Genomic DNA, 20963 nt, shown 5'->3' on the forward strand with positions numbered 1-20963 from the left:
GTGAATACGTGCCACTAGTGCACGTGTTGAACAACGATAACTTCCATGGAGATTTCCTGGTAAGATTTTTTTACTATTAGGACATCCATGCATCTTTTGCATACTTCTAAAACTGAACTACTACGAATTTATTACTATGTTTTTCAACAGAAAACCCCGATGGATTGTGTGCCTCATTTGATGTATCAGAATGGTCGCCTTGATGTTCTGAATAGACAGCTAGGTCGTCCTACGAATCTCACCTGTGCATACCGGATTTCTAAAAACGGTGAACACATGATAATCAAAGAATGGAAGAAATGTATGGACATTCGTAAGGAGGTTCTTGGAAGCAACATTGCACGAAAGACAAGAATTGGAGACAGGATAATCTCCATTCTTCATAATGGAGAGTCAGGGGCTATCTTGTTTTATGCTATTTTACCCAAGATAATATGGTAGGTCCTAAGAGAATGTAGTAGGTCCTATAAGGTACAATATGTTTATGAGAGTTGTTGATGATGAGTAGTTGTGATTATGTCTAGTGACCAACTTATATGTGATGTCTCATTGATGAAAACGATGATTATGAGGAGGTGTTATATGACAATGATGTATTATGATGGTAAGTTGTTAATGATATGATGATGATGATATTTATTATATCATTGGGTGAAAGAACCGTGGATTAGTTTGAAGTGGATGTCCATCCACTTGAAACTAGTCCACGGTTCTTTCTCCCACTGATGTAATAACTCATTATGATGTAAAATCATTCTCTAAATTGCTGCGGTATGAAAACTTGTATAAAGATGTATGAATACAACATGAAATAAAAAAGAAATACGGAATAATAGTAGTAGCGCGTGCTAGGAGAAACGCTACTACTACTTACCAGTAGCGCTCGTTTTAGAAAGCGCTGCTACTAAGTCGATATAGCAATAGCACGGTCCCACCCATGCTACTGCTAATCTTTAGCTGTAGCGCCTTACTAGTAGCGCGGTACCCCGCGTTACTGATAGACTTTAAACACGCGCTACTGCTAGGATTTTTCCTAGTAGTGACTCTGGAGCAATGGATAACCTCTCTCTCACCTTAAGTTCCTAGTATTTGAATTTTTCCCATGTTAGAGAAAGCTGGAGTTGGATAGCTTGTCTTTTTTTTCTGTTACTTTATTTTGTACACATTTATACTATAAATGAAAATTGCCGAACAATTGTTCCAACGGTTTCGGGGTCAAAACAAATTATGTAGGTTGTAATATCTTATGTAGTTATGTATAGGCATATCAGACCGCCGTAAGATTAAATCGGGTTGATTAGATGATGAGTACTGGACTTTAGTATCATATTTCTGTTGGATTGTGTGTAGGGAGAATATCCAACATAATAGATGGTAGCTACTACCAGAATTCAGCAAGTTTGGGAGCGTAGATGTACACATCGTCATCCTCCGTTCAAACAAGTTTATTTTTTGAGCAAGACAGTACAGACACACACATATGCCCACATATATGCACTAATGCACATGTATTCATCTCTATGAATACACACACATAACCTATTGTTCATTCATTCAACACCTTTGCGAGGCTGAGCCGACAGACCTTGATTGTAATGACCTTAGATGGACCCCAAATGCTATAACCGTATATAGAGGTATATAGCATGGGAATCACACAGGGCGACCTACACAGGCCCGGTGCATTTTTTATGCTGCCCATACTAGTTTTTTTTTTGTCTTTTTTGGTTTTCCATGTCAGTTTTCAGTTTGGTTTCTGCTTTATTTCCAACGTTTCCTTCTTTATTTCGGTTTCTGGATTTCTTTTCTTTTGTCCCATTTTTTTATATACATATGTTTTACAATAGAAATTAACATTTATTGACAAACCCATGAAGCTTGTTAATTACGAAAACATGGTTTCAAACTATACGAACATTTTTAAAGACATGAACACTTCTTAAAATAATAACACCATTTTTAAATAGGTTAACATTTTTATGTACGTGAACATTTCTTTAAATGCGTGAACACTTTTCTAAAAGTAGATGATCTTTTAAAATCTGTGATTAATTATGAAATTATACTAACATATTTAAATATACTAGAACATTGTTTTTATTACATTATTAAAAGAACATGTGAACATTTTTGTAAAGTAAACATTTCTTATATGTGTCAATATTTTTTGTAACACACAAACATATTTATTTATTAGATTTTATTATAACTTATACTTTAAAATATTAAAAAGGCAAAAAAAAATTGTACCTATGTGAATGGACAACACTGGCCACGACCCGTTTAAATCTCATGTGGTCTATTGCGTGCTTCCCATCGCTACAAGCGGGGTAAACCCTTTTCGACACCCACTACGTCAAACTGTTGATCAAACACATACTAGCACGTCGTCCTGGGCCCGACAAAATAAGCTCAAGCGACAACAACAAGGTGGAGATAGAGTGCACTATGGAAGCTGATTGGAGGCGAGGCAATGGGAAGGCCGGGGCGGCGACGGGCCCGTGGAGGTGACGACAAGGGCAAGACGAGACGACGATAACATGTCAGTGTTGATGTCTGACGCGTGTGGAGGAAGGTGGCGATTTTACCGGTGCCGACCGACAGATCGCCAAGGAGGACGATGGTGTGTGTTTCCACGACTATTTGACACAGCGAGCGTAAAATCTTTTTTCATAAAGATTTTTTTATAAACATTTTTTTTACAAAAAACTTTTTGATAAAAATATAAGCAAGCAAAGTGGGAGCCCACACGGGAAAGCTTTAGTTCTGGGCCGGGAAATGGGACGGGCTCTAGCAAGCAGGCCTTGTTGTTAGAAGTAGGCTTCACGGGGACGAAAGTCACCACCGGTGTGGTGAGCTGCGTGCAAGCATCGTTCCTCCTCATCCTTGGCAGCCGCTGCTCGCCGGCTGTCCTCCCACCACCGCCGCCGCCGCCGCCGGCAGCCGCCGGCCCGTCCACTCCCAACGGCAGACAGCATGTGCCTGTCACCCCAACGCCAGCAAGCAGCAGCGGTCCACCAATAGGTACTAGTGCGCCGCATCACTCCTCAGATTTTCAATCCCTCCAACGGTTTCTGATTTAGTTTGTTATTATACTGAAATAATTAAAGCACGAATTGATGAGGATTTTCGATTCATTGGTGACGGTTTATCTGATTTCATTTGCAGATGAGATAGGTGAAATATGTGAATGTGGATTACATTCACTTTGTGCTGGAAAGGAAAGCTCCGTCAGACATCACTACATGCGAAGAGGAGATTCAGTAACTGTCAGATGTGGACTGACTGCAATGCAGAGAAATATCGGAGTGGAGACCGAATAATTAAGGTAATCAACAGAGTATTGAATTGTACACAACGCTATTCACAACTTTTGGAGATAAATATGGGAGTAGCTGTTAAAAACTTAAAATACAAGCCCAATTGCGAATCGTCTATCTTGCAAATAACTAGTAGAGTACTATTACAACGGTAGTGACCAGTAATTATTCATACATCTCCAGACCTAGTATCAATACTCTGTATCGAACGCAGTGTTGACAGAGTGTGGTAGTCCCTGTTTTGATTTATGGCGTAGATTCATTCTCAGATGAGACGAACGGTTTTCTTTGGGGGCATCTGCAGACTCTGCAACCTCCCTGTTAACATGTTAACGACCTTTGTCATCGACGGCCGGTTTCTCGGGTTCCACTGGATACACCACAGTGCGACCATAGCCAGCTGCCTCACCTTCTCTTTCTCTTCTTGAGTCGTTTCCAATGTAGGCGCCAACTCCTCCCCATTGATCACTTTCTCGTAGATCCACTCTGGGAGGTAAATTTTTTTTTTTGACAGAAAGACTGTAAGGGAACTCCTACAGTATAATTGGTGCAACAGACCCAAATTGCAAGTACCGTGCCTTGAACCTGGGTGGGTGGGAAGGCATCAGCCCCTTCCTACCACTAGGCTATGCCTTAGTCTGCCTGGGAGGTAAACGTCGTTCTGGCTCTCAATACTTGGGTCCAAATTCCTCCTTCCGGTCACCATTTCCAACACCAGCATGCCGAAACTGTACACGTCTGACTTTTATGTCTACGATACTCCCCCAAAGTTCCGAGAATATAGCTCTCGTGCAATATAGCCCATTGTGCCTCTTGCTGCTGTTAAGGTGACGATGCTTTGGTCCCTTGCGCACAGCTTTGCAAGGCCAAAGTCTGAGATCTTTGGATTGAAGTTGTAGTCAAGCAGGATATTGTGAGGCTTAATGTCAAAGTGGAGGATGCGCTGGTTGCACCCTTGATGCAAATACTCTATTCCTCTGGCGATGCCGACAACAATATCTAGCAGCTTGTCTGGTACTAGAAGATTCTCAAAAATATTAGAGTCATCAGAGAATATGTATTTCTCCAGTGACTCGTTAGGCATGAATTCATAAATAAGAGCCCGTCTCATTCCTTCAGAGCAGAATCCTAGGAGACAGACAATATCGGCATGGTAGATTAGTTTGCAACTTCATTGATGAATACTTCTCCCTCTCCTGTAGAGTTCTCTAGCATCTTGACTGTCACGGGCACTCCATTTGGTAACTCGCCTTTGTATACACTTCCAAATCCTCCCTGTCCTACTTTTCCTTGAACCGTCTTGTTATCTTCTTAACTTCAGAGAAAGTGTACCTTGTGGGTTTCGATGTTCCATATGCCTTGAGAAACATTTCGACCTTCAAATGTATCTCTGCATTATATCTTGTCTTGAGTGAAAAATAAAGCACAGTGGCCACCGTTAACAAAAGAACAACAAATGCGACCACCGATGATGTAGCTGAATAAACAAACAATGTGACATCAGCATATTGCATTGGGAATTAAAAGCCATTACTTAGTTTTATGTGGATAATCGGATAAGAGGACTTCAAGATTCGAAGTAGCGAACAATAGGGATTTGCATAATATAAATTTTGTAATTAAAATGACTGCAGTCAGAGTAGTACCTGCGATGACTTCGTTACGGGAACCTGCAAATACCAAAAAAGAGAATTAGACTATGATGATGGTTTAGTTAATATAAATGAATTATACTTCTTGATTTTTCTTTCTAGAACTGTCAAATTGCTTTCGGTGTTGTCCACCGTTGCTGCCATACATTTCTCTAGCGGGGATACAATATAGCTTTTAATGTTTGAAAAACAAATAAGCAGTAATTTTTAGGCCTTTTTGAAAGAGAAATCTTTATCACAACTGACCAACAATATTTCATTTTTGTAGAGCATATAGGAGAACCATGCGTCTTTATGAGGCTAATTGGTTTGATGCCAACATTTGGCATTGGCAATACTTGGGAAGCCAACAATTGGCAATTTCACAAGTTGCCAAAAATTGGCAACTTCTTGTGAGGTTGGCAAGTAAAATTGATCACCAACCAAACACTAGTCAATATTTGGCATTTGCCAAATGTTGGCATGCCAACTTTTGGCATCAAACCAATCATGCTCTATATCTAGACTAGAAGATAATATCACGAACATACTGTGGTACTCGGCAAGCTTTACACTGAACTTAGACAAGGACGTTACTCAAGATCCCATTACAGAAGGAAACACAGCCTACCAACTGTTCTATGTGTGCTTTGGCTGTTGTCTTATGATGCAGAGGATGTGGTACCGGTTGAAGATTACGCTGTTGATGGTCTTTTGCTGGTTTCTTGCTTTCGGCCTGGTTCTGTAATGCGCTTCCCGGAAAATTACGCTTATGAGGAGAGGATGTGGTACCGGTTGAAGATTACGCTGTCGATGGTTTTTTGCTGGTTTTCTTGCTTTCGGCCTGGTTCTGTAATGCGCTTCCCGGAAAACTTGGCAAGGGTTGGTTCTTGGTTGGGTCGCTGACCTGGGGAGGCTTCATAGATAGAGTACTAGGCTTGCTAGGTGGCATTATCAGGTGGGAAATGTTGACCATGGGTTCTATTGCACCAAGGTTTATTATATTTTACAAAAATATCATTTGTACACTCATTTCTGTTTTTTTTTGTTATTTAGAAATCTTATGCCTTAGGGTTATGTTTGTAGCGAAGTGGTGTCTGTGCATCTCTAACAAAGTATTAGACTGGTATCTCCGAAGGATTAGTTGAGTGTTGTATACATGAACAAATTTTATAAGGCACAACATATTTCTTTCATCTTGACAATTTCTCAGATTTTTTATGAGTTCAGGTGATTAATTAGTTCAAATGATTGCTGAAGAAGGCTACAAAACTAATTTTGCTGCTATTTTGAAAGAAAAATAATTGGCAGAAGTCTTGTAGAGATTCAAACACATGAAATTGTAGAATGAGCTAGTAAATTATTAAGTAAAATTTTAATAGACTTCAAAACTTCATTACACATAAAATAGGATGATGCAATTAATTATTGTTCTAGAGAGTTGGATTTGATCATACCGTCAGGCATACAGAATGCTAGATTCTGTTGTGAGCTGAACGCGCAGCGTCGCCCACTGAGCTCACATTTTCTGCAACTGTAATCATCCCAACACACCGTGGTCTGAGCAGAACTGAAGAGTGTTTCTGCACGTTCCTTGAAGGACCGTTGGCTGTATAATGGGAGGCAATTCCAGTACATCGGTATCAGACCGCCACCGACACCATCTGACACTGGGACAACCTTGCAGTCCAACAGGAGAAGAGACATGTCTTTTATTTTCCACAGGTCTAGCGATGGGAATTTCAGTTTATCTATAGTCATACCGCAGGTATTTAGTTCTCTTTATTATGTTTGCTTTTGAGCATGGCTCCTATATATCGATATTTTGTACACAACACCAATGTACCAAACATAATGATATGTGTCCAAAACCACAAGTAACAGCTAACCTTAGGCCATGGTAAAGAAAGGTGATAAACTACTACTTTATATGAAGTGCTTCTGGCACCTAACCAATTCAATGTAGTAGTAGCTAGTTGACCCATCTGAATTGTAGAGCAAATTTTAAAAGTAATTCTAGCAGCCCAATCTATTAACCAGTTCATTTTTAACCTATATTGTACCATTACGTTGAATTAATCCAACTCGGGGCCATGACATTGATCTGCATAGTCAGTTGCTGACTTGCACACAAACCCTTTCCATCCAAAAGAAAACCAAGCAAAACATTCTCTGCAAAAATGCCCAGATTCAGGCACGTCTTTTTAAATTGTTGTAATGCGCAAAATAGATGATGGTTGGAGCTATATTTTGTTTGGGTTTCTGCTGTAACTAGAAGCGCAATTGAATCGATGCATTGGATACGAATACCGCTTCCAGGTTTCTCGTGTTCGGTACTGAAACATGCAGCCATGTTATAGCTACAGATTATGTAATCATTCAAAGTTGAGACTCTTTTGAAAACTATGGTCATCTCCTGATCCTTGGACTGGTTTCTTTCTAGTAGGATAAAGTAAGGCGGAAACTTGTTAGCTCAGGAAACCAAACGCTTGAAATTTTTGCACTGAAAAACCATGGAAAATAGAAATATGCCAAGCCAAATGATCAATACATGATCACCAATGTTTTTTTTTTGAATGTTGGTAGTTGATCTACCAAATTCATTAATCAGGAGAAAGAAGGTTGGTCCAGTTTATGAGGGAAACCGGACCCAAAAACCATATAAACGACGCCTTTTGGCAAACAACACACACATCCTCACGAGCCACGGGTCCCTCTGACCGGATCCATCTCCATAATGATGCCCCCAAGAGAGAACGCGACGCCAAATAGCGCCGCCATTGCCTGATCTAAACTAGATCAAGGGTTTCCCCCGGAGCACGTCGGGAAAGGCAAGATGAGAGCAGCTACATCGATGCCACCAACGAGGGAGCGACGCCAGAAAGCGCCGCCATCGACGACTCTGGCCGCAACCGGAGTACGACTTCCGCCTGCAGTCTCACCTGCATAGTCCGAACCCAGGATCCGATCAGCCTACACACCGAACCACTATCCCTGCCTCCACGGCCAACCGCACCTCCCGGGCAAGCTCGACGTACTTTCAACCTTGCATCTGCATCCCCCACTGGACGGAGGATGCAAACCCTAGCAGCGCCATTCGTCTCCCATCGGAAGGATGCAACCAAGCACAACGCCATTCGTCTCCCCGAGGATGCAATGCCTGCTGGCCATTCCTCTCCCGACGAAGGATGCAACAACTGCAGCGAGGCCATTCCTCTCCCTCCAGCCACCACCATCTCGTCCTCCCACCCGAAGCAGCGTCAAGCTTGCCGAACCACCAACAGGAGGATGCAACACCGAGCAAGGGTGCCATTCATCTCCCGCATCTTCTCCCGCGCCCACGCCTTGGCGCAGCAACACCCGCGCAAGCCCAGCCGCACCAAACGCGAGGCAGCGGCGCAACAGATCCGCGCTGGCCACCACCCATGTGCCCGGCCGGCAGCACCGCGACGCCCCGGAGCGACGACGACGAGACGCGGCCTGCCAAGGCCCAGATCTGGCCCAGCCACCGCGAATCACAGGTCTTTGCCCCCAAGGACCTCCACGCGTCGGCGGCGACTCGCCAGCAAACCACCACGCGGCCCCCGCGCTCCTCGCCGCGCCGACCCGCGCCTGAAGCGCGCCGACGCTTGCCGCTTCAAGCCACCGCCGGGCCGAGCGAAACCACCCGCGCCCGCGACACGTCAAAGAGAGCTGAAGCCCCGCCGCTGCCTTCCTCAGGGCCGGCCCGAGCTTTGCCGGGAGGCACCCTCCGGCAGCGGCGAGACTAGGAGAAGGAGGGGATGAGTGTCGCGGCGGCTAGGGTTTTCCCTCCGAGCCGCCAGGGAGGCGATGCAGGGGTCGGGAGGAATCACCAATGTTGTGAGTGTTGTTGCCGCTCTCTTTCTCTCACTCGCACAAACGAAGGTGGAAGATGGAGCACACAATATTTCCGGCGCACAAACGCCTCCGCCGCACGAACGGCGCCTCGGCCGCACGAACGGCCTCACTTTACTGGGCACATACCCGGGCGCGGCAACACACCGCAGCCTACCCAGAGGAGCTCTCTCACAGCCGACCGGGCGCATACCACGGTCCCGGTGGAGACTACCTCATCTCTGGCTCCTAGGCTCGGCTCATACCAGCGCACCCACGCGCGCACCTAACGTGGTTTACTCCAACATACTCCCCCTAAACCACGATCTCGCCGTCGTCGGAGTTGTTGCAGTTTCTGTCACTGTCGTCGTCACGGCCGTCGACCTGGCGCACTAACGCCGATCGCACCGTGCTCCGTCACGACCCCGGCGACATACGCCGAGCTCCATCTCCCCCGGCGACACACGCCTGGCGTCCCTCTGCGTCCCGCATGTCCCGCACGCATCCGACGTGCCCGACGAGCCCGACCGCACCAGCGCGTCCTGCACGTCCCGCGCGCATCCGACACGCCCGACGAGCCAGACAGCACCACACGCTCACCGCGTGCCGCCTCCGCGTCCGCCTTGGCAGCCGCTAGCGACAAACGCCGGAAGGATGTAGCCGAACTCGATTACGGACTCGAGCACCACGGCGACATACGCCTCCTCCCAACATCAACCGCACGCTCGTACACGCGCCCGCGGTCCCGACGCGCCCGACGCGTCCAGTGCGCACCCATAACACGCACCGGTCGCGCCCGGCTCGCCGCCGCGTCTTATTGTCCTGCACCGCCGCGGCCTCCATGTCGCCACGCCACGCCACCGCAGCCTCTGCACCACCATGCAGGTCCGCCGCGGCTCCGTGCCACGCGCCTCCACGGTTGTCGCGCCGAGCCGCCGCGACCTCTGCGCCACCACGCAGGTCCTCCGCGACCTCCTCGTCTCCGTGACCACCGTGCTCTTCGCGCGCACGACATCACAATGCACATCCGCGGACTCGCCGCGCGACGCCGTCGCCACGCGCTCACCGCGTGCCGCAGCCGGTGCCTCCATGTCGGCCGCGCACGCCCCGTCCGCCGCGGACGCCACCGCGTGCCACGGCCGCCCCTCGAACCTTGTGGCTCTGATACCAATTGTTGTTGCCGCTCTCTTTCTCTCACTCGCACAAACGAAGGTGGAAGATGGAGCACACAATATTTCCGGCGCACAAACGCCTCCGCCGCACGAACGGCGCCTCGGCCACACGAACGGCCTCACTTTACTGGGCACATACCCAGGCACGGCAACACACCGCAGCCTACCCAGAGGAGCTCTCTCACAGCCGACCGGGCGCATACCACGGTCCCGGCGGAGACTACCTCATCTCTGGCTCCTAGGCTCGGCTCATACCAGCGCACCCACGCGCGCACCTAACGTGGTTTACTCCAACAGTGAGATACAACATTTTGTGTCGTTAGTTCTGGCAGCCTTGACAAGTCCTCAAATTTATTGATTCTGTGCCTAAATTTGTCCTGATATTCATGAGCTGAATCGCATCTGAGCTCTGAAACCTGGATTTGTCACCTCCTGCAGATCATCGTGTCGCTGGGCAGCGGGCCGTGGGACGCGCTGTTTGCGGGAGGGAACGCGCCATAGTTCTTCGTGGCAGCCGTGGCGTCCTTCATCGGCGGGCTGGTGGCCATCCTGGGGCTCCCTCGAGCCGGCATCACGCCGAAGAAGAGAAGCCACCGATGATGAGTACATTATTACAGGTTTTACATCCTCGTCAAGTTAAGTTGCAGCCACTCTTTGTGCTCGTTGTTCAAAGACACACACCGGGGGATCTGCCTATCTGTATATCAATCATCATCATGCTGACGGAGCTAGCTCTGGAATTGGCATCGTTTTTTTTGCGTCTCGAACATGGTTGTATCTTGGTTGTATGTTGATCGTTGTTTTGTCGGAGATGGTCGGTGAATGAATAAATAAAATTCGCAGCAGGGTTTTTACTTGATATCATTATGGCTCCTTACCACTTGCTCTTGGTTTAACCAAATGCAAGATTTGTTAAGCATAATACAATGATTATATTATTGAAAAGTCCTTACGAATTGAAGGAAGAGTCTAAACACTCTCAATGTCAAGATGTGTTCTCTTTGAAGCAAGTACAAGTTTCTTTTGAGAACTGGAATGCAGATTAAATATTTTTAAAGTCTTGTGTTTGGTTCATTTCTGTATTTTCAATAGAATTCTTGATACTGTTAATTACAAGTGCTTTTGACAAAATCAGGGTTAAGAAAATGCACTACAGTAGGATTCGCTGCACAAAACTTACAAGCTAAAAATGACCAGTACACTAGGAAGAGTTGGGGCTATATGCACATCAATCATGCATGACTCCTGAGAGGGTCGAAGCTACATCCCAAGTTCTGTTAAACCAAATGTATGTACAAACTTCATCCTGAACTACTTGTCGTAGAAATGGATAGGACGCAGGGAGTACAACAGGAGGCTGCCATGTTGAAGAATTGCGTGTGCTTAAGGCGTTTCAAGCGTTGATTCATGAAAAATGGACCACAGGGTGCACTGGCTAACACCGGTTGCTTTGATTTGAAGATTTGAGGTTGAAAATATTTTCTGTTAGATCCACACACAAACGCTCCCGTGATCACCTGATGTCATTACCGGTGCTTCAGTTTTTTTTTTTGCGAATGCTATTACCGGTGCTATACGTACAGTAAAGGTTATTTGGTATTCCAGCTATAGTAGGCGCAAGAGAGTGAATCACTAGAGCTTTTTTCTCACCCACACAGTACACTCCGGCAGGGGTTAAAAATTTCAACGATATTTCAGTGAAATTTCCGAAATTTCGCATATTTTAGTGCTGCTCAAATGAACATTTTTAGTGAACCGTTCGTTACACTTTTGGAGAAGAATTACTCCTCCAACTCTGCTATTTACGACAGTAACCCTTCTGGCAACCGAAGCTGGCGTCCCAATGCATCCAGCGTCGGTCTGCCATTAGAGGTTTAGATGGATCTCCAAGGAGTGTGCTGATGATGTTGAGCATAATGTTCACGGTTGACATCAGTGACAGAGCTAGCGTAAGATTCAAGAGGGCGAAAGTGCCGGGAGGGCAACGAATAGGACTTCCCTTTAGCCGAGCATCTATTTTCCATTAGTAATTACAACACGATTGGGTGGGGGGCAATGCCCCCCCCCCTCCCCCGCCCCCCAATTGCATGTAGCTTCGCCGCTAGTTGACATAGTTGCCATCTAAGACGGATTGGGGCCCAGGTCTGCCATTAGAGGTTTAGATGGATCTCTGAGTAGTGTGATAGTGGTGTTGGACATAATGTTCAATCTTACATAGTTGGCCTCTCAGCTGGGTCATCCTGAACGCATAACATCCCGATATGGATAGATCTGATTATCTTAGCTATCGGAGAGGCAACTCGAAGATGAATCCACTATGTCCAAGATAGTTCCCTTGGTCCAACGCCGCCATACCTAGTTTGATTTGGTAGCCGATCAATAATGACATTCTTGCGAGCTCAACTGAACCGAAAAGTAGGCATAAAGAGGTGCAATGCAGACTCAACATAGTGAGTAGATAGGCACCCCCATTTCATTCGCCCATGACAATCTTAAATGGAGAATGTCGAAGTTTTACACGTCGAATTTGTTGGAGTAGCACCCACGCATCGCACACTCAGGGGACATGCAACCGCTGTTATGGTAAAAGACGAACGTTACTAAGGAATTATTAATCTAGTAAGTATTTCAAAATTGCAAGGTCCAAGAAACTTACTGGGTTTCGACAATATTGCATGTCACCTTGTGTGATCCGGCGTCTCCAAAAACCATTGCTAACCTAAAGTCCGATGTTTCGATTTCAAGTCAGTGTCCAATAAGACAATTGTATCTTTCAAATCTCGATGAATAATCCTCGCATGTGAATCCTCATACAGGTATTGTAGGCCTCGACCTATAACATCTATTATCATAAACACATCTAGCTTAGTACGTTTCTCCACATCTATCAGGGAAAAGGGCAATAAAGCGTGAAAAATGCATGCATGACACAACATAGATGGATTGCATTGGTTAGTACGAGAGCTTTAGTATATTGGGGGTGAGGAAGGGGGCAATCATACTTCTTTCCCTCTGATATATACTCTCAAGAAAAATCTTCACAATATTGCAAAACCCGGGAAGGGGGGGGGGGGGGCAATTGCCCCCTTAGGTATAACTAAGCTCTGTTGTTGACACTGGTACGATGATCAAAGTAACAAAAAAATGTCGTAATGTGGTTTTTCTTCTCCTTAAAAAATTCTCACAAAAAAATTGCACTACAACTTAGCAAGGAAAAGTAGCTCCGTTTTCAACTCATTGATCCTCTATCTAGAACTCTACGACAACCTCTTAATAGCGACTAGTTGATAGTCACGGAGAGTTCCCTGATGTACAAAATGGAGACATGTGTTATTCAACACAAGAGACATTGATCAAAACTGTTGCAACATGACATATGTGTACCTTATAAACTGTGCCAAAACCACCTTTGCCTAGATTGTTATCTAAATAAAATTCCCATGTTACATCTCAAAGTGTTTGTAGATCAATATGAAGGGAGATAATAACATTTTTATTATCTCTAGGATCAAATAACCTGTCATAACCATTACGATCCCACCTTGAAAGTAATTTTTTTTGACACGGTTAGTTACAATTCCACCTTGAAAATAAAGTATATATGCATACCAAGATTCTCAACGACTGATTTCTTAGCAACAAAACACTTTCATTAGAGGTAGATAGATTCTGGAAAGTGTTGTGGTGGCTCACGAAGTTGTGCACAACATCCATCGAGCGAAAGAACCAGTGTGATTATTAGACTTGATTATGCGGAAGTATGTGACCGTGTGAACTGGGACTTCCTTTTTGAAATCATACAGACTAGAGGTTTTAGCAAAAACTGGATTGGTGGACTTCAAATACAACCCATATAAACCTAATATTTTTGCTTCTATAGACTCCTCTCCATTGCATTTTTGGACGGGCAGGGGGCGCGAGGTCATCTAGGCTGCTCAGACATCAATTTTTGGGTTTAGGTGGAAAACTAGCAAAAAGGCTCGTGTGTTGCAACGGGTGAAAATCAATATCAGACGCCCTTGCCGTTTCGCAGCTTATCCTCTCCCTGCGCCCTTGTCCACGATAGTTGTGATGTCTACGTGATCACAATGCACCCAAATGTGAGCAATCCCGAGACGAGTCAATCCGTGCTTTATTATTAGGAAAAGATAAGTAATTGGCGCGAAAACTATTTCTCAAGAATATGCAGGAGAGCAGCTACATATTAAGAAAAAATGATGAGTTCGTTATAACACAAGGCGCTTGCGCGCTCGAACCCTGACACCTAAGGGTTGTACCTAAAGGAAAATTGATCAACCAGAAGAACATCTCTCTCTCACACACACGCGGGCGCACGCGGCTAACTATCAGTGTTTTATCAGCGTGTGTTAGCATGTCAGCCACTTTATGGTCCGGTTGCAATGCATAAAAGGTAGTCTTTGTTGTACGGCAGCCACTAATTTTATATTATGGTCAGCGTTGATGCCTGAAAAGAGCTAAAATGGAATGAGCTCTTTTACAGTGCCATATACTAGACTACTAGAAGCTGACGCGCGCTTCGCTGTGCCGTTTACACTATCATGTTTGCTGTATGTTTAATTCTTGATGCTTTTTTATAATAGAAATGTGACGAGGTTTGTCGAATGGCGTAGGTTGTGTTGTTTGCCTTAGAGGGCTACTGGTGTGGCTTGCTTGGCCGTGTCTTCTCATTACACACAACTGATCATGTACATGCAATATTTATTTTTGGTTAAGCTGATTAATAGAAAAACTTACTCAATTTGCAAGATTATGTTGCTAGAAGACAAATAACTATTATTATGAGACACCAACAACCACAAAGCAAGGATATAAAAATTATTTATTTATTGCTTATGTGCAACATGCATCGTGATTATTTAAAAAACCCACATTCCTAGTGTCTTACAAAATCATGTTGTGGAAAAATACACTCTTTACAAATCCAAATGAAGTGAAATATGTGTTAAACATGTACCAAACACGGTATAATTTCCATCAGAACTTTAAGCATGAGGCATGTATTTGTGGTAAACATGGATTGCACAGATATATGGAACACCTTGTATAAACTATTGATCTACTAATGGAACAGAGCCTTCAACTCCAGCGATTGCTTGCACCTTGCCTCCAGGGAGTCGATCAAGAATAAAGAAAAGAAAACGAACCGTAGAGCACCGGCAGTACCATGCCCTCTCCTGACCTCCCGCATGCGACCAACTGTCGATGGTTAGACCCATCATAATCGAAATGGCTCAGTCCAACACAAGATATATATAACATTTTAATAGGACAATAGCTAAATCCTAAACAGAACAACTAAAACTATACCCCTCCATTCCATAATGTGGTGCCTATAGATTTATACAAAAGTTAAACATTACAAACTCTGACCATGTTTATAGAGAAGAAAAATATAGGTACGTCTAGAATACCAAATGCACATCATTGGATACATCGTGAGTTATATTTTCAGAATGTGCATCTTTGGTATTGTAGATGTAGACAGTTTTTCCTATACATTTGGTTAAAGTTGGCAAAGTTTAACTTTCACAAAAAACTATAGGCACTAAATTGTAGAATGAAGGGATTATATAGGGATACTTGACCACTCGATAAATTGCATTTGAATTAGTGGAGGACTTTAGGACTTTAACAGGCCAAACAATGTCATATGAAAAATTGAATTTCATCCAACACAAGCAAATAGAACAGTATATTGCACACAATTGAAATGCAAGAATGCTTCATGTAATTTTTCTTCTGCTAACTTTCTCGGTTTCTCCTCCACTTAGTTTCAACCTGCAATTATGAGCATCATCTGGTTGAAACTGATGCGGTCAAAGCGTACTGATTAATGATTATCATTGATTCATCCCACGCATGCTACATCTCCTGGACCCAGGAGCTGTGAGAGAGGCCATGGTGATATTGATCCGATTTTAGTTCCTTAGTTGGAAGACGTTTGGACTACAGAATAAGATAAAGATCAGTAATGCAGAGGTTATCTACCTGCCCACTGTCACCTGTATGCTACATCCCGGTTGCTTGGTGCTCACCTGAACATCCCGAATTAGAAGAAGTGTCGCTAAGGACCGTGAATCTGATTCCCAAAAGCACACCACCAAATAAGTCTGTAATCTGGGATAGAACCCAAAAGAAGACTGGATCAACCACGTTGTTGGTCGAGGATGTATCATGGAGGAGGACACTTTGATCAAGGGAAACAGCAACAAAGACGCTGTCAGAAGCCATATTGCCATGTTTCTTTTCTTGAACCTTGTAAATAAATGGAAATGATAATGGATCCAGGGAGCTCCACCCTGTTCGTCCAAAAAAAAGAAAAGAAAAGGCTTCAGAACACAAATTTATTTAAGACTGAAAAAATGCTCGTTGTAAGTTTAAACACCTATTGTTATTACATTTTGTTGAACTGAACATATTTATCAAACCAACCTGTTGGCTTCAAGTTTACATATCAGGCTTTGTTTGACCACAACATCGATACTTTGTCCTTCAAACCTGCATAAGAGATAATACCATAGTACAAATTGGGCATATTTTTAATTGTCCGGATGCTTTTTATATGAATAATGGCATGCACGAAAACTATTTATTTCCTTTCAAATATAACTTCGACCTAAGAGCTCAGTAAGACATACTCGGTACAGTGACCTAACCTGCATGTCCCATGAATCAGCAATGAAGTGCGTCAGCAGAAGCGCCAGCTCTGTGACATCTCCTCCTGTCGGCTCCTCCCCACTGCCAACTCCACCAGGAGATCCTCCTCGTCATCGCGCACTCGCAGGCAGTGGCGGTGGCCTCGATGGCGGCGAGGTGCGTCTCCTTGAGCACTCATAGATGCAGGAGTGTGAATCTCGGCCCTCAGGGAGCAGTGAGGTGATTCGATTGGGGAGGAGATGGTGAAGGAGATGGAGCGACCATGGGGAAACCCTGGCGAGCAGGAGAAGATTAGAGGGAGAACTGAGGAGCTCATACTGCCCCGCCCGTGACCGCCAAGGCAACAAAGTCACGGATCTTTCCCCGCGCGCCTCCTCCTTGTACTGCGTCGGCAAGGAGTCGGAAGAGCGATCGTGGCGGCTGCACCAGCGGCAAAGAGGCCGGGCACCTGATTACCTTCGTCAAATGTGGACTCCCTGGATTTTCGGGAGCTCGCAGCTGTAGTTGTCGCAAAAAATTGAGCGTCACCGCGGGGGATCGACCTCGAGAACTGTTGGTGCTTAATGCCCGTAGCTAGCCACTCGAGCTAATGGCGCGTTCGTGAATGCTCTGCACCGCATAATAATAAAAGAACTCCAGGTAGGGGCTGATCAAACATGTGCTGCAACGACACGAACAAGGCAATGTAGGGGTATTTTTAGAACCTCCAAATCTTTCTTTTAAAAGCGTGAACCTTTTTTTAAAACACAAGCAAAATTTGAAATTCCAAACATCTTTCAAAAAAACAAAAAAATAGGAACCACAAAAGTATTTTGAATTTGTGCACAATTTTTTTGGGAAATGGGGACATTTTTTTAAATTCTGAACAAATTTTGAAATCCCGAACATTATTTGAAACTCCATGAACAATTTTTGAATTTGTGAACACAGTTTGAAAACAAGAACATTTTTCGAAATTGTGAACAAATTTTTTAAGGGAACATTTTTGAATTTCTAAACAAAATTTAAAAGCCCAAACATTATTTGAAACTCCCCGAACAAATTTTGAAAACGAGAACATTTTTCAAAATTATGAACAAATTTTTTATGGGAACATTTTTGAAATTCTGAACAAATTTTGAAAGCCCGAACATTATTTGAAACTCACCGAACAATTTTTGAATTTGTGATCAAATTTTGAAAATGAGAACATTTTTTGAAATTATGAACAAAATTTTGAAGCCACAAGATATTCTGAATATTTTTTGAAAGAAGAATATTTTTGTGAGTTTGTAAAAAAAATTCACTATGAGAACATATTTTTAAATCTGAACAATTTTCGAAATTTTCAAATAAAGAAAAAAAATTGAACATAAATATTTTCTAAAAGTATGAACATTTTTGAATCTTGAGAATAAATTTTGAAAACGAAGAACAAATTTGTACAATTTCTTAAGGCATGAACATTTTTTGAATCTTGAGAACAAAATTATGAATGAAAAGAATTTTTTTTGAACAAACTTGTTTACGGACATTTTTCAAAATTTTGAACATTTTTGTAAAAGCACGAACATTTTTTTTTGAAAGAGAAAACATAAACTTGAAAAACAAAAAAGAAAAGTAAAAGAAACAGAAATAGAAAAAGAAAGGAAAATAAAAAACCGGTTCAGGAACCTTCTAAAAGGTTCACAAAACTGGAAAAAAAAACCAGCTGGGAACCTCTAGAAGGTTCCCAAAACCGGGAGCGCTGGAACGGTTAAACGGGCCGGCCTGTTGTGTCGCTGCTCGGTCGCTCGCCTGTGCGAAGCGCCGGCAGTTTGACGCAACGAGCGGCATATAGGATTTTCCTCTTTCCACGCGTGCAGGGCGGCGAAATCGACACGAAGACACAAAGTCATACGCGAACCACACGAGGAGTCCAGCCGTCTAGGCCTAGCCCAGAGACTTCGCTCAGTCGAACAGGCAAAAATAGTCTAGGGCTCCCAAGGAAGCCCTCTCACCTGGAGCGCATGAAATCTTTGACTCACTTTGGGCCTTGCTGGGCGCCAATTCCTATTTGGCGCCTTAAGCGTCCGATTTAGCTGTTTTTGCAATCGGGCGCACACCCCCACTCCCTTCCTTCGCTACTTATGGGCCGGCCCATCTCAACGTTCGCTGTATATTTTTATAGCGCATAAAAGGGTGCGCTGCGAGAAGAACCGAACCCGAGATCTCCCGCCTAGTGAGACGTTGTAACAACCACCACGCCACCTAGTCAGTTGTGATAACTTAAATCTTTTCTATCATTTCTTCTTTCATCTTACCTTTTTCCATTTCCTTTTTCTCTTTTTTCAAATTTTCTTTAGGCACTTTTTGTTTTATGAAAAATGGATGAACTTTTTGTTTACAAATTCAATGAACTTTTTCCATAATTGATGACCTTTTTTCAAATTCGATGAACTTTTTTCAAATCTGGTGAACCTTTTTTCAACTCCAGTGAACTTTTTTTGAATCTAATGAACTTCTTTTCAAAATTCGCTGAACTTTTTTAAAATTTGATGAACTTTTTTCATATTTGATGAACTATTTTTCATTCAGTGAACTTTTTTTTCAAATTCGGTGAACTTTTTTCAAATCCGATGAACTTTTTTCAACTTTCATGAACTTTTTTTCAAATTCATTGAACTTTTTCAATTTTGTGTTCAAATATGATTAACTTTTTTTAGAATTGATGACCTTTTCCTAAAATTTGTGAACTATTTTTTAAATTCATTTTTTTCTTCAGATCCATGTATTTTTCACTTTTGTGAACGAAGGGACGAACAGGAAGAAAAAACAACGAACGAATGAAAGATGCCCGGAGGGAAGGAGCGAGCGAGACAAGAAGGGAAGGAGCATGCTAGCTGGGCCGGCCCACGCGAGGCTGCTGCGTGAGCGCCCGCTAAGCGAACGGGCGCCTAAGGCGCCGAAGAGGAGGTCTCTTGCTGGGCTCGTGGGTCCGAGGGGATGTACCGACCTAGCATCGAGCAGAACTGGACCGACCGCCCACGAAAGCTGGCGGACACGGGAGCAACGAAGCGATAGAAAGGCAATTTGAATACGGAGTCGCTCACATCGCTCAATTTTTTGGGAGCTTAGAAACTTTACTGATACTAGCGTTGAAAAAGAACTAGTATAAAAACATCCGATGGTTATGGTTAATGGTATACTATTGAACATTGTACATGTGGTATGGAAAGTATATATGCGTGAGTAGTATATATGTAGTATAAGGGTATTATTGGAAAAGAACAAAAATGACACCACTGTAGTATATTTTTAACATTAAGATCGATCCTGACAATTAGATATCCTATATTATATGGGAAATGATTCAAATCATCTGACTGATAACACCGCGTGCATCCGTTGTTTTTGTGGCCGTCATATCTAATTTTAATCAGATGGCCCAGAAGCAACGTATTATACCTAGACTAAGTTTTGCAACCGAGTAGTTGTTGCAATCTCGCCACCGCAACACCTGATATGTTGCGGGATCTAGATCCTCTCGAGAGCAATCACCTCCCGTGCTGCTCTCGAGCTCCCCGTCAAGCCACAGCCTCCGCGCACCGTTCCGGCCGCCAACGAGTCCGTCGATAAGCACGGCCGCTGCCGCCGGCAAGCATGCCGACAAGGCCGCTGATAAGCACATTGATGAGGCTGCCAACAAGTGACATTCCTAGTGGAAACTCTCGCTCCAGAGTAACGGAACGACCGCTAGAGACACGCCTCTTACTCCTCTTTCCTCTACTAGTAACAATCATGTTGAATTTGGTACTCTTGATAAGATCATCAAGCTTAAATTAAGGCTGAGTTAATAAGATATGAAAAAAAAACTAAGGAAAAGATGCTAGTATTTTTCATGGGAGGGAGGATGGCAGAGTCATGCATGGAGGTTGTGTCCTTTTCTTCCCCAAAATGCACTATTGTAGAAATGTGCGGTTGTGGCTTGCCAAAATCAACATTCATTGGTGGCATGTTTCCCACACACGCCACCGGTGTCGCGCCACTCATAAATGTTACTGGTGGCATGTCATGTTCACGCCCATAGTAACATACTACCTCCGTCATGATTTGTTGGTCCACTTAGTATTTTGTGCCAAATTTTGATGATTATTTTAACTTAGAAAATAATGATGCATGTCACAAAAAATCATACCGTTGAATTTGTATTTGAACATAGTTTTCAGTGATATTGTTTTTGGTTACATGCATTCACATTTTATTAGTTAAATTTATGAAACTGCGCGGCAGACGATTTAGTCTGCACGACAGTGAGTCGGCGGCAAATCCAACCATCCACTGCACTT

At 43.8% G+C, this 20963-nt stretch overlaps 1 long non-coding RNA gene across 1 annotated transcript; it reads left to right on the top strand.

Annotated features, from left to right (window-relative positions):
• Positions 1 to 2849: 2849 nt before the first annotated feature.
• On the top strand, positions 2850 to 10837 carry LOC123040736 (uncharacterized). The gene is made up of 3 exons (XR_006418249.1): positions 2850 to 3024; positions 3169 to 3328; positions 10417 to 10837. It is a non-coding gene; the product is annotated as an uncharacterized lncRNA (long non-coding RNA).
• The last annotated feature ends 10126 nt before the right edge of the window (positions 10838 to 20963 follow it).

Source organism: Triticum aestivum, chromosome 2B (assembly GCF_018294505.1).
Source record: "Triticum aestivum cultivar Chinese Spring chromosome 2B, IWGSC CS RefSeq v2.1, whole genome shotgun sequence".
Lineage (NCBI taxonomy): Eukaryota > Viridiplantae > Streptophyta > Magnoliopsida > Poales > Poaceae > Triticum > Triticum aestivum.